The following is a 9,957-nucleotide window of genomic DNA, read 5'->3' on the forward strand; positions in this document are numbered from 1 at the left end:
CCTATGGGGGAAAAAAACACATAGAGTCAAGTTCTAGTAGTCATCCATGTGAAGCCTGAATGACTGGGTTTGGTGGGAATTCCTATGTAAGCCATAGCAGTCCTCTCCTCCCCATTTGGACAAAGGCCATGTCACTTGGGCATTTTCCTATGGGATTTGAAATCTTAGAAAAATTTTTTTTCAACTGAAGACAGCCTAATAATAAAGGATTACTCAACAATTGTTAAAAATGAATGACATGGAAGAAAGGTGGGCCAAGACTCATAGAACCATATCATACCACATCACATGCTGAACAACCTCTTTGCACTCCCAAATCCCATCTGGTATCCTTTAAAACCAACGGTTAGCTTGTACCTTAGATTGGAATAAATTTCAAGTTGAAATGTTTTTTCCTGGTTTCTGTTTCTCTGAAGGAGTAATCAGGCCTTGATCTATGGCCGGCAAAGCCCAAAGCTTGTATAATACTGCTCCCTATGGAAAGAGAATCTTCTCTTCCAGAAGTTGCACAGACTGAGGAAGGCCCAGAAATACTGAGGATTGTTCATGGGCTCTATCATGGTGAAGGTTATTTTAAATCAATCAATATTTACCATGTTTATGTAATTAAATAGTCTTCAGTAAAAATCAAAGTAACCATATCAGTCATAGACACCCAACAATTAACATTTATTCTCACTCATGCACCTGTGGATGAGCTCACATTGATGTGATTTATTTTGGCTGTAGCTAGGCTTGGCTTTAAGCTCCTGACTGGATCTAGGTATGCTCCACATGCTTCTAATCTACATTGGTCCTGTGGTTGCCCAAAACACACAGTCCAACTGTGAGGCATATTTCATACCTGTGCTTGGAGTCATATCCATTAACATACCACTGGCCAAGGAAACACATTACCAAGCCCAAAGTTAAGTGGATTTAACTCCATTCATTATAAGGCCAAAGCAAGTCACAGGGTGGGGAATAGGAATAGAGAGGTTGGGAGGGAGTGATTATTTACTGGGCAATAATATATGCTACCTCAGTATCCTATTTACTCTACCTGTAGGGCAAGGGATTCAAACTTATCTGTTTTTGTTGTTTTAGTTACATTGTATATGAGCATAGAGTTAAGTATTTAATAAATTTATTTAATATTTAATAAATTTTATATATTATTATATATAATAGATAACTTATTTTATATATTTAATAAATAGTATTTAATAAATTAATTTTTATTAATTAGTTTATGCTCATATATAATGTATTAAATAATGTATTAAATAATTTACACTGTAAAACTTTAGTGAGAGTACCGTAGAAGTTGAAGACAGAAGACCAAATTCAGCCTCTGTGATTTCCTGAGACAGTGATTTGTGGATAAATAAGTTAACCACCTTGAGTCTTCGGACTCCTATTATAAAATGCAGACGATCCTTCAGCCTGGCTCCCTGTATTTCCATGCGGATAAGATGAAGTAATGATGGTGGGAGTACTTTAAAGCACCACTGAAATTATTACTTTTTAACCTAATTAGCAGAATGTGAACCCCCTAACCAAAATAGCACATAGGGACATCTTGTTTTTTCACATAGGAAGAGGGAAGCTGATCTTGAGATAGAACACTTGGGTTGGAACCTTGACTCCCTCCATTACTTGGTCTTTATGAATCTGTTTCCCTCCTCTGTAAAATGTGGATCATAACATCAGTTCTGCCTGCCCCAAGCATTTTGGAGACATCAAATGAAAGAATGAATGAAAGACACTCCCTAAACTGTTAAGTGCCATGTCATGTACAATGGAAGCTCAGAGCTTCATCTTCTGTGACATTAATGTCTATTTGTCATTTAATGAAGGGAAGTCACAGAGAATTACAGGTTCAAAGTGATTATTCTTTATATGCAAATGTGGGTTTAGAAGAAGTGGTTTTTGAGATAACAGTTTAAGGAAAACTGTGTCATAAATCTAAAGACAAAGAAAGATATCCTCTGGTGGAGTGAGGAGTTTTTGGAGGACGTTGAAGGCTAAGATTTTCCTCTGGGAAAAGGTAAGCAGAGGGGTTACACAAATGTCAAGGGGCCTGTTGTATGAGGACTCAGGTTCTATTTCCACTGGCCCTTTACATCTTCATAACCTCTGAGTTTAAACCAGGGGACTGAACTCAAGGGAGGGAGGTGAGACTCATCATTGAGAGCAGGGAAGATGGTTCTGGATTTATATCCCTGCTGTGCTACTTACAGTGGAGCAGCATGACCTTGGGAAGATTACTCAGTGTATCTGCACCTGGGTTTTCTCATCTATGATATGGGGATAAGCATGAATGTCTAACTACTGGGGAGTGTTAACACTGACTGACAGATAATATGACCACATAGCCCTGTAGCCTCAGGGCCATACATGGCAGGCCTGAGGGAAGAGCAGAGATAGATTTCTTTCTTGGAAATCTTTCGTAGGGTACTTTCTTGGACTAAAAGGATTGATTGGCTGGGACCCCAGGGTGGACGATCATATAGGATGATCCTCCATCTTCAGGAACTTAGTCCTCTAGGTTCTCAATTTAGCTCCCCTGGGCAGGCTTTAAATATCAAGATGTCCACACTGTATTCCAGACCAATTAAGTAATAATTGCTTGGGATTTGGTCCAGGCATCATCATTATCTAACTCCCACTGCTATTTCTAGATGATTCCCATGTGCAGACAGGCTGAGAGCCACTGTTCTGGTGCAACGGGCAGCTCCCTCCCATATGGTCACAAGCACAGGGCTTGGGAATTAGATACATCTGGGTTTGAATAGTGGCTCTGCTGCCTAGTAGCCGTGAAACTTGGACCTCAATTTTTTAATCTGTAAATGGAGACCACAGTCCTTATTTCATGAAGATGCTGCAAATATGAAATAACAAACGTGACATGATTGGCATCCAATGAATGTTCAAAAAATGTGAGCTACTGTTAGTAAAAGAGGCCTCCTCTAAGCAATCACTCCACCTAGTTTGTCTCTCCCCTGACCCTGTTCTACTTTCTATCATATTACCTGGTTTTATTTCCCATGTAGCATATAAGACAATCTGAAATCATTTTTATTTCTTTCTTTATTGGAATATAGGTACTATCATGCCAGAGATGTTGCCTTGCTTGCAACATCCTTGTTGCAAGTACCTACAACAGTGCCTGGCACATAGTAGGCCTACAATAAATACTTGATTGAATGAATACATGAATGTTACCCTCCTTCAGAAAGTCCGATCCAAATGTATCCCTTCCTGTCCATTTGAGAATTTTTAACTATTGAATTCCCCTTAGAAGAAATAATTGATTGCAACTGCAAGAAAAAAAAATCTAGAAACTCATGGCTATTGGCATAGCATAGCTCTGGAGGGAGTTCTGGGAGAGGGCTGCTCCTAACAGCCTGTCTCCTTTTGTTGCCCTGGAGGCTGGAGAGAGCACACCTGCTCTTGTTTTTCTCTCTGATTGACGGCAGACAGGGAGATTTGGGAAAGGCTCTGCTTCCCCCAAAATGAACTCCATCCCAGGTCACTTGGCTGGGGGAGGGGGCTGAAAAGCAAGCATTGTTTTCTCTCCCACCCTCCATATCTTCCACCTGTCCCCTCAGGAGCCTGCCTATATCTATCAAACATTCACTCACCTTTTGTTAACCCTTGAGCTCTTCAGAGCAAACAAACCTCTTAAAGAGGAAGAAATGCTTGCAGGCAGTTTACGTGAATACTTAAAGGCAAAACTTACAAGTTTGTGCTCGTTGGTAAACTCAGGTGGATTACCTTTATAGCTGATTTAACCCAAAGAGAAGGGTCAGGGGAAGTCAAGGTTGTTGAATAATCACACTTTGAAGGCGGCTTCCATCAAGCCCTTAGACTAGCACTCCAGATGGTAGACTCTACACTTGGCCATGACTGAAACTCTAAACAGCAATTTCTTTCTTGAATCTAAGATTACAAACCAGGGAAGGACTTCAAAATTTACCTTGTGAAGAACAACCTCTTCAGTTTTACAAATGTGGAAACTGAGGTTCACAGAGTTTAAAGCACATGTGCAAACTTTCCTAACTGGTTACTGCAGACTTAAAACTGGAGTCTCAAGTCTCTCTACTCCCGGTTCGCTTAGGTGTCTATGACCCCACAGCTGTCCTTATTTACTAAAATAGAGAAGACAGACACAAAAGACTTCAACATCTTCACTGAAACACAGAATAAAGGGCCCGGACCTTCTGAAAGCTGAAGTTGAAAAGTAGGGAGAAAGGACAAGAGTTTGAGCAAAGCAAACGGCTCAGAGGAGTGTCTGAACCTTGACATGATTCTCTGACCAGCCCAGCAGCGGAGTTTTCCCCTCCCTAAGGAACATTCTATAAACAGAGTTTATTGTTGTTATTTGTTTCCTTGTTTGCCTAGAGCCAAACTTGGGTATGGAGAATTTGTACTTGTTGGAAATTCAATAGAACCTTTAATATTTCAATTGAGTGAATCTCCAGGAAGGTTGGGACGTGAGCAAGGGTGTGCTGAAGATAATGTGAGCTACACCAGGCAAATGTTTGCTCTGTTTTGCTTTCTTTACCTCACACTACACACCTATATTTGCTGGCTTGCCATGAGAGTAATTTTTTTCTGGGTAAGAAAATGTACTGTATTCTTTGCTACCCATGCATTATCTAGGATGAGGTAGTTGTTTAGGTCAGTGCATTTACAAAGTGCTCTAGAATCATTTTTGTTAAAATGATTTTTAACATTTTAGAAAATATTTAGAAAATATTTTGTTAAATATTCTTTATTGAGCCACCATGAAGAGCACTGAAACACAGACTCAGAGACGGAGGAACTTTGCACAGTCACACGACAATCTGTCATCCTATTCAACATAAAATTCAAACTGATTAAATCATTTTATGAGTTCCATTGATTCATGTTGTTTTGGAGTCTATCAGAAAGGGGGATTTTGTTGGTAAATTGTTATTACTCTTGGAGTGAGATTATCCTATAATTCCTCTGATTCTTAAAAAAATACAAATAACCAAAATGGACTCAAGAAGAAGAGTAACCAAAATAGAGCAATAAATAAGGAATAAGTTCAAAATGCTATCAAAGAATTAATTTTGAAAGATATCTTAGCCCAAATTATCCCAAGTGATTTTTTTCAAAATTTTAATGAAAATTCCCATTGCATATAATCTGTTCTAAAGCAAAGGAAGAAAACCATTGCAACTGATTTTTCAAAACTAACATATTCCTGATACCAAAACCTAAAAAAATGCATTAAAAAAAGCCACAAATCACTCATGAATAGTGAGAATATTTCTAAATAAAACACTAGTAAACTGAATCTAGTGGTGTATTAAAGAATGATTCATCATGAACAAATAGAGCTTATTAAGCAAATTAAAAATGTATTACTACAGGAAATCTAATATACTAGGTCAAAGAAGAAAAAAATGCAATATGATAATTCCTACAGATTGTGAAAAGCTAAAATTGAATATTCATTAATGATTCTTTGGAATCCTAGATTCCTAAGAATAAAGGGAATTTTCCTTAATTTTATATGGAAAATCTAACTCAAACTTCAACCAAGAGACAATGCCAACTGTGGAGGTATAATGAGAATGGCATTCTTATTAAAGTCAGGAACAAGGAAGGAGGCTTACTATCACCATTGATATTTAATATTGTTCTGAAAATTCTGACAAATGAAACTGGTGATAAAGAATGAGTGCACTTATTGGAAAGAAGCATAAGAGGTGTCATTATTTGCACATTACAGAAATGTCTACCAAGAATAAATAAGCAAGTTCAAAATATATATTAAGTAAAACTGCCCTTATAATAGAAAATTACTTAGAAAATATACAGCAAAATAGATTATACTCACAATAATAACAACTAAACTATCTAGGAATAAATTTACAGGATAATTTGGATCTGCTTAGGAGAAAAAAAACCTACAAAATTTCACTGAGTGTGATAAAGGAATATGACTAAATGGAGTGGTATTAGTATATCCATGTATTTGCTGATTCAATATTACACAATTTTAATTTCCCTAAATTAACATATGTTTAATGCAATTAGAAAAAGAGTCCAGACTATAATTCTCATTTCATTTTGGAGGCAAGAGTTGACAAAATGAACCTAAAATCTACCTGGAATAGCAAATGGATAAAAATCCTCAAGAAATTTTGAAAAACAGAATGTAATGCTATAAAACAACTTTATTACTATAAAAATAAAATGTTTTACTATTGTGCAACATAATACCAGTGCACAAATGAGAAAAGAATCTCTGGAAGGAAATAAAAAGCCCAAAAGTTTTATTTAAGAAAGGCAACATTTCAAATTAGAAGAGAAAGAAAATATTTTTTTTGCAAAAGATTTCTCTGAGAGTTGATTAACTATTTGAAAAAGTATTACAAAATAAATGCTAATTTGATTAAAAACTGAATGTAAATATGACATTACATGACAGCTAGAGGAAGATAAATTCTGAATTGGGGCTAAAAAGAATTTTTGTCTATTAAATAATAATGGAAAAGACTGATAGTATCGACTATAAAAATTTAACAGCTTCTGTATGTAAAAAATATTGTCAAAATTAACTTTTTCAGAACTTCGCCTGAGATCCACAGTAGCCTTAAAAATCTGCTCAAAACTAGCTCAATGTGCACAGCCTTTGCCTTGGGACATTGATCAAAAATTATCAGCAGCAATTGTTTAACACTGCAACTTCCTGGGGCAGGAATAACTATTGAATAAAGCAATTTTAAAAACTGAAAGGTAAGGCTAAAAAACTTAAAAGTAAAAACTGGAGGATGAGATGTCCATGGGGGCTGTGAAAAACTCTAGCATATTCCCAGAAATCTGGATGGTCACATGCATGAGAAAGGTATGTGCATGCCCAAGAAAGAGCTCAAGAGATCCTAATCTTTCACTTCTGGCAACCTTGAGGCCCCGCACAAGCAGGAAGTAAAGGCTAGGGCCGAAGTGTCAACTGCCCCTGTTGAAGATGTGCCTCAGCATGCACACAAAGCCCCTTGACAATGTCTGGAAGACTTACTATTTCAAGGCATTTGAGAAATGTTTGCCTGATCATTAATTGACCACTAAACTAACCAAGCTGAGCCTTCACTGGCTACACATAACAAAGGATACAGACATGACAGAATTTGTTCATATAAGCAGCAGCGACAACAAATCGAGGATGATGAAATCTAGTTTCCAGATTTGTCACATGATATAATCTAAATGTTCACGGTCAAGAAAAATTTATGGGACCTAAATATAAGAGGTAAAATTATAAAATTCTTATAAGAAAATATAGGCTTAAGCCTTCATGACCTTGGATTAAGTGATGGTTTCTTAGATAGGACACCAAAAGAAGAAGCAATGAGAAAAACACGATAAACTGGACTTCTCAAAATTAAAAAATTCTGAGCTTCAAAGGACATCATCCCACAAAATAGGAGAGTGACTGCTAATGTACACAGGGTTTCTTTTTGGGGGTGATGAAACGTTCTGAAATTAGACCGTAATGATGATTGCACAATGGGTGATTATACTAAAGACCACTGAACTGAATACAAGATTGTAGGAGGAATTGTTGGAATAAATTTTATTTCATTATAGTTGTGTCTCCCATTTCACCTAATTACCCACTCAGTTTGTCTTTTTAATATGTTCACATCATTACTGTCTGTAACATAGATAGGGGCGCCTGGGTGGCTCAATCGATTGAGCGTCTGACTCTTGATTTAGGCTCAGGTCATGATCTTAGGGCTGTGGGATCGAGCCCCGTGTCAGGTTCTGTGCTCAGCAGGGAGTCTGCTTCTCCCTCCCCCTCTGCTCCTCCCTCCACTTGTGCTCTCTCTCTCTGTCTCTCAAATAAACAAGCAAACAAACAAACAATAAAAATTTAAAATAGAGAAAAAATACTTTTCAAAATAATAAAATCTCAAAAAATAAATTTATTTTTCAAAAATAAAATTTCTAGCAGTTAATACAATATATAGATAAACCTAAGTCAACTCCTGGTTAGTATATATGTACTGAGGTATCATAATCCAAGTGGCAAGTTATCCGTAGAAGATTTATATTCAATTTCAATGCAGAAACACAAGAGAAGGAGATGGCTAGGACATTCAAAATGATGAAGTCAGTGTCTCTTTTTCTTAGAGAAGAAATAGGGAGCAGTTGCTCTTAAATGGATGTAGAGCTCTGTGCAAGTATTGCATCAGTTCTAATACTTAGAAGTAACTCACTTCTTGTAAACCCACTTAGGTTGAAATGTCCACTTGGACTGAAAAGGATTTGGGGAAAGCAGAAGAGAGAAAGAAGAGGAATAGCCCAGGACCACTGATCCCTAGGCTTCATTAAAAGCCTGGTTAGGAGATAAGTGGAATTAATAATAGAACTAACCTGGTGTCAACCACACTTACAATTGTATTTTTGTAGCTGCAGTGTATTAGCTAATGATTTGCTAGTTTTATTGAGTTCATTTCGCAGTGTACACTCGGTTCTTCTCAATTATTCATCTTTATGAAATTCCCACTCAGCTGGCTTTTTGTCCACCACACTAAACTGACCAGTATTTTTCTTTTTTTTAAATTTTTTTAATTTTTAAATTTTTTATTATGTTCAGTTAGCCAACATATAGTAGTACATCATACGTTTTTGTTGTAGTGTTCAGAGAGGGAGACAAACCATGAGAGACCGTGACCAGCATTTTTCAATTTCCTTTTTCTCTCTTCCTGATCACTAAATGTTGTTCTTTTTTCTTATCTATGGTTTCTTTTTGAGTAACTTTATCCAATTTCATTGCTTTGAATACAAGTCTATATCTTGATTCTCAAATGTATATGTCTAGCCTGGTCCTCCAACAATTGCCTCTTAAACAGTCACATTTGATATTCAATAGATATTTAACCCTTAACCTAAAACAGAATTATTAATTTCTATCCCACCAAATATACTTTCCCTCCTCTTCTCTATTTCAGTGAATGGCACTACTAGCCACCCAGTTACTCATACGAAAGATCTAAGAGTAATCTTTTATTTCTCTCTTTTCTCACACCCACATCAGTAAATCCTATTGACTGTGCCTTTGCTGTGACCCTTTTCTCCCCATCTGCACTGCTACAACTCTAACTTAACTGCCACCGCCACTTCCTCTGATAGCTATAAAATATCAACTGGTACAATCTCTTTTGAAAATTGTTTATCAGCATCTACTAAAGCTGTATGTATCACACCCTATGACCTAGTATTTCAACTCCTATATATAAATATAGCAGGAATGCATACATACATTCACCAAACGACAGAAACTAGAATGTCATTATTCTTAATAGTCCCAAATTGGAAACTATCCAAATGTCCATCTATAGTGGAGTGGACAAATTAATTTATGGTATAATCACAGAATTGTATACTACACTGCAATGAAAATAAATAATTCATGACTACATACAGCAATATGGATAAATCCCATGAACATAAGGTCAAGCTAAAGAAAATTGACAGTTATGAGAATATACAGTATGACTACATTCATATAGAGTGTAAAAATATGAAAAATTCAGCTATGCTTTTAGAAGTCAGGATACCCTTGAAAACAGCATGTGTGTGGGGAGGTGACTGTAAGTGAGAAGAAACAATTCTGGGTGCTGGTGACGTTTCTTGATTTAGGTGCTAGTTACAGGAGAATGTTCAGTTTGGGAAAATTTACCAATGAATATTTGTGTGCATTTTCTGTATGTATATTTCAATTAAATTTTTTTAAAATGCAAATCAAAACCACAATACCACCTTATGCCTGTCAGAATGGCTAAAATCAAAAAGACAAGAAAAAATAAGTGTTGGTGAGGATGCGGAGAAAAAGGAACCCTCATACTCTGTTGGTGGGAATGTAAATTGGGGCAACCCTGTGGAAAACAGTATGGAAGTTTCTCAAAAAAATAATTCCATTATTGAGTATTT

This window comes from Neomonachus schauinslandi, chromosome 10 (assembly GCF_002201575.2).
Source record: "Neomonachus schauinslandi chromosome 10, ASM220157v2, whole genome shotgun sequence".
Taxonomy (NCBI): domain Eukaryota; kingdom Metazoa; phylum Chordata; class Mammalia; order Carnivora; family Phocidae; genus Neomonachus; species Neomonachus schauinslandi.